Source organism: Arachis ipaensis, chromosome B1 (genome assembly GCF_059453495.1).
Source record: "Arachis ipaensis isolate K30076 ecotype BB chromosome B1, ASM5945349v1, whole genome shotgun sequence".
Taxonomy (NCBI): domain Eukaryota; kingdom Viridiplantae; phylum Streptophyta; class Magnoliopsida; order Fabales; family Fabaceae; genus Arachis; species Arachis ipaensis.
In genome coordinates, this window is record NC_142436.1 from 63,414,337 (window position 1) to 63,419,908 (window position 5,572).

The 5,572-nt window shown below is 38.8% G+C and overlaps 1 non-coding gene across 1 annotated transcript; it reads left to right on the plus strand.

The window, feature by feature from the left end:
* Positions 1–4,632: 4,632 nt before the first annotated feature.
* On the plus strand, positions 4,633–4,740 carry LOC148576820 (small nucleolar RNA R71). The gene has a single exon (XR_015903095.1). It is a non-coding gene; the product is annotated as a small nucleolar RNA R71 (small nucleolar RNA).
* The last annotated feature ends 832 nt before the right edge of the window (positions 4,741–5,572 follow it).

Here is a 5,572-nt window from a genome sequence, read left to right on the forward strand (position 1 = left end):
AATTAAGAAAAAAATTTTTGAAAAAATTTTTTAGAATTTTCGAAAATAAATAAGAAAAATGAAAAAGATATGATTTTTGAAAAAGATTTTGAAAAAGATAAGATTTTTAAATTGAAAATTTGATTTGACTCATAAGAAACAACTAAATTTTAAAAAGTTTTGAAATAGTCAACTCAAATTTTCGAAAATTTATGAGTGAAAAAGGGAAAGATATTTTTTTGATTTTTGAATTTTTAATGATGAAAGAGAAAAACATTAAAAAGACTCAATGCATGAAAATTTTGGATCAAAACATGTGATGCATGCAAGAACACTATGAATGTCAAGATGAACACCAAGAACACGTTGAACGCCAGTTTACGTCGTCTATTCTTGGCCAAAGTTGGACTATTATATATTGCTGGAAAGCCCTGGAAGTCTACTTTCCAACGCAATTGGAAGCGCGCCATTTCGAGTTTTGTAGCTCCAGAAATTCCACTTTGAGTGCAGGGAGGTCAGAATCCAACAACATCAGCAGTCCTTCTTCAACCTCTGAATCTGATTTTTGCTCAGGTCCCTCAATTTCAGCAAGAAAATACCTGAAATCACAGAAAAATACACAAACTCATAGTAAAGTCCAGAAATGTGAATTTAACATAAAATCTATTAAAAACATCCCTAAAAGTAACTAGATTCTACTAAAAATATACTAAAAACAATGCCAAAAAGCGTATAAATTATCTGCTCATCACAACACCAAACTTAAATTGTTGCTTGTCCCCAAGAAACTGAAAATCAAAATAGGATAAAAAGAATAGAATATAATATAAATTCCAAACTATCAATGAAACATAGCTCCAATCAGATGAGCGGGACTTGTAGCTTTTTGCCTCTTGAATAGTTTTGGCATCTCACTTTATCCATTGAGGTTCAGAATGATTGGCATCTATAGGAACTCAGAGTTCAGATAGTGTTATTGATTCTCCTAGTTCAGTATGATGATTCTTGAACACAGCTGTTTTATGAGTCTTGGCCGTGGCCCTAAGCACTTTGTTTTCCAGTATTACCACCGGATACATAAATGCCACAGACACATAATTGGGTGAACCTTTTCAGATTGTGACTCAGCTTTGCTAAAGTCCCCAATTAGAGGTGTCCAGGGTTCTTAAGCACACTCTTTTTTTGCTTTGGACCTTGACTTTAACCGCTCAGTCTCAAGTTTTCACTTGACACCTACACGCTACAAGCACATGGTTAGGGACAGCTTGGTTTAGCCGCTTAGGCCAGAATTTTATTCTTGTAGGCCCTCCTATCCACTGATGCTCAAAGCCTTGGGATCCTTTTTTTATTTGCCCTTGCCTTTTGGTTTTAAGGGTTATTGGCTTTTTGCTCTTGCCTCTTGGTTTTAAGAGCTTTTGGCTTTTTCTGCTTGCTTTTTCTCTTTTTTTTTTCTATATATATATATATATTTTTTTTTTTCGCCTATTTTTTTCTTTTTTTTTTTCTGCAAGCTTTGTTCTTTGCTGCTTTTTCTTGCTTCAAGAATCATTTTTATGATTTTTCAGATTATCAAATAACATGTTTCCTAGTCATCATTCTTTCAAGAGCCAACATATTTAACATTCTCAAACAACAACTTCAAAAGACATATGCACTGTTCAAGCATACATTCAGAAAACAAGAAGCATTGTCACCACATCAATATAATTAAGCTAAGTTCAAGGATAAATTCGAAACTCATGTACTTCTTGTTCTTTTGAATTAAAACATTTTTCATTTAAGAGAGGTGATGGATTCATAGGACATTTATAACTTTAAGACAAAGTTACTAACTACTAATGATCATGTAATTAAGACACAAACACAGATAAGCACATAACATAGAAAACGAAAAACAGAAGAAATAAGAACAAGGAATGAATCCACCTTAGTGATGGTGGCGTTTCCTTCTTGAGGAACCAATAATGTCCTTGAGCTCTTCTATGTCTCTTCCTTGTCTTTGTTGCTCCTCCCTCATTGCTTTTTGATCTTCTCTTATTTCATGAAGCATGATGGAGTGCTCTTGATGTTCCACCCTTAGTTGCTTCCAATAATTGTGTGGAAGAAAATGTATCCCCTGAGGTATCTCAGGGATCTCTTGATTTGCAGTCAAATATTCTACCACTGAGCTATAGACCCTTGATGGAAGCTTTTGTCTTCCCTTTCCTCTTTCTAGAGGTTTCTCTGGCCTTAGGTGCCATCAATGGTTATGGAAAAAACAAAAAAGCTTATGCTTTTACCACACCAAACTTAGAATGTTGCTCGCCCTCGAGCAAAAGAAGAAAGAATAGAAGAAGAAGAAGATATGGAGGAGATGGAGGGATCTGTGTATGGATGTGAGTGGTGAATGGAGAACAGAAGGGATGGTCATGAATGGAGAGAGAGAGAGGGTGAGGTGGGTGGGGATCCTGTGGGATTCACAGATCCTGAGATGATCCTGTGGTGTCCACAGATCTTGAGGTGATCCTGTGGTGTCCACAGATCCTGAGGTGTCAAGGCATTTACATCCCTGCACCAATTTAGGCATGCAAAATGCCCTTGCACACAACTCTGGGCGTTCAGCGCCAGGTTGGTGCCCATTTTGGGCGTTCAACGCCCATTTGTTGCCATTTTTGGCGTTGAACGCCAGAACCATGCTTGTTCTGGGTGTTCAGCGCCAGGATGCTGCCCATTTTGGGCGTTCAGCGCCAGAACCATGCTCTGTTCTGGCGTTGAACGCCAGGCAGATGCTCCTCCAGGGTGTGATTTTTCTTCTGCTGTTTTTGATTCCGTTTTCAATTTTTATATTTATTTTGTGACTCCACATGATCATGAACCTACAAAGACATATAACTAAGAAAAAATAGAGTTAGATAAATAAAAATTGGGTTGCCTCCCAACAAGCACTTCTTTAATGTCAATAGCTTGACAGTGGGCTCTCATGGAGCCTCACAGATGTTCAGAGTATTATTGAAACTCCCCAACACCAAACTTAGAGTTTGGATATGGGAGTTCAACACCAAACTTAGAGTTTGGTTGTGGCCTCCCAACACCAAACTTAGAGTTTGACTGTGGGGGCTTGGGTTGACTCTGCTTTGAGAGAAGCTTTTCATGCTTCCTCTCCATGGTTGCAGAGGGAGATCCTTGAGTTTTAAATACAAGGGAGTCCTCATTCCATTGAAGGACTAGTTCACCTCTGTCAACATCAATCACAGCTCTTGCTGTGGCCAGGAAAGGTCTTCCTAAGATGATGGATTCATCCTCTTCCTTTCCAGTATCCAGGACTATGAAATCAGCAGGAATGTAAAGGCCTTCAACCTTTACTAACACGTCCTCTACTTGTCCATATGCCTGTTTTCTTGAATTGTCTGCCATCTCTAGTGAGATTTTAGCAGCTTGCACCCCATAGATTCCCAGTTTCTCTATTACAGAGAGGGGCATGAGGTTTATTCCTGAACCAAGGTCACACAGGGCCTTAAAGATCATGGTGCCTATGGTACAAGGTATTATGAACTTTCCAGGATCCTGTTTCTTCTGAGGCAATGTCAGTTGATCCAGATCACTTAGTTCATTGATGAACAAGGGAGGTTCATCTTCCCAAGTATCAATGCCAAATAATTTGGCATTTAGCTTCATGATTGCACCAAGAAACTTGGTAGTTTGCTCTTCAGTAACATTCTCATTCTCTTCAGAAGAGGAATACTCATCAGAGCTCATGAAGGGCATAAGGAGGTTCAATGGAATCTCTATGGTCTCTAGATGAGCCTCAGAGTCCTTTAGTTCCTCAGAGGGAAGCTCCTTATTGACCACTAGACGTCCCAGGAGGTCTTCCTCCTTGGGATTCACGTCCTCTCCTTCCCTTACAGGTTCGGCCATGGTGCTTATGTCAATGGCCTTGCACTCTCCTTTTGGATTCTCTTCTGTATTGCTTGGGAGAGTACTAGGAGGGATTTCAGTGATCCTTTTACTCAGCTGGCCCACTTGTGCTTCCAGATTTCTAATGGAAGACCTTGTTTCATTCATGAAACTTACAGTGGCCTTGGATAGATCAGAGACTAAATTTGCTAAATTAGAAGTATTTTGTTCATAATTCTCTGTCTGTTGCTGAGTGGATGATGGAAAAGGCTTGCTATTGCTAAACTTGTTTCTTCCACCATTATTAAAGCCTTGTTGAGGCTTTCGATCCTTCCATGAGAAATTTGGATGATTTCTCCATGATGAGTTATAGGTGTTTCCATAAGGTTTACCTAAGTAATTCACCTCTGCCATTGCAGGGTTCTCAGGATCATAAGCTTCTTCTTCAGAAGATGCCTCTTGAGTACTGTTGGATGCAGCTTGCATTCCATTCAGACTCTGAGAAATCATATTGACTTGTTGAGTCAATATTTTGTTCTGAGCCAATATGGCATTCAGAGTATCAACTTCAAGAACTCCCTTCTTCATAGGCATCCCATTACTCACAGGATTCCTCTCAGAAGTGTACATAAACTGGTTATTAGCAACCATGTCAATGAGTTCTTAAGCTTCTGCAGGCGTTTTCTTTAGGTGAATGGATCCACCTGCAGAAGTATCCAATGACATCTTTGATAGCTCAGATAAACCATCATAGAATATATCCAGGATGGTCCATTCTGAAAGCATGTCAGAAGGACACTTTTTGGTCAACTGCTTGTATCTTTCCCAAGCTTCATAGAGGGATTCACCTTCTTTCTGTCTGAAGGTTTGAACATCCACTCTAAGCTTGCTCAGCTTTTGAGGAGGAAAGAACTTGGCTAAGAAAGCCGTGACCAGCTTATCCCAAGAGTTCAGGCTGTCTCTGGGTTGAGAGTCCAACCAGATTCTAGCTCTGTCTCTTACAGTAATTGGGAAAGCATGAGCCTGTAGACTTCAGGATCTACTCCATTAGTCTTAACAGTATCACATATCTGCAAGAATTCAGTTAAGAACTGAAAAGGATCTTCAGATGGAAGTCCATGAAACTTGCAGTTTTGCTGCATCAGAGAAACTAATTGAGGTTTCAGCTCAAAGTTGTTTGCTCCAATGGCAGGAATGGAGATGCTTCTTCCATGTAAATTGGAATTAGGTGCAGTAAAGTCACCAAGCATCCTCCTTGCATTATTATTATTTTCGGCTGCCATCTCCTCTTCCTGTTCAAAAATTTCTGAAAGGTTATCTCTGGATTGTTGTAATTTAGCTTCTCTTAATTTTTTTCTTCAGAGTCCTTTCAGGTTCTGGATCTGCTTCAACAAGAATATTCTTGTCCTTGCTCCTGCTCATATGACAAAGAAGAGGGCACAGAAAAATAATAATAATAGAGATCTTTTATACCACAGTATAGGGATCCCTTTGTGAGTGGGAGAAAAGAGGGAGACAAAGAATGTAATGTAATGGAAGAAACACAACTGTGAGGAGGGTAGAGATGTGAGATGAGATGTTAGTAGATGAATAATTAAATAGAATAAGATGGGAGAGGGAGAATTTTCGAAAGTAATTTTTGAAAAGGAGTTAGTGATTTTCGAAAATAGTTTTTGAAAAAGGTTAGTGGTTTTTCGAAAATAAAAATAAAAAATTAAAA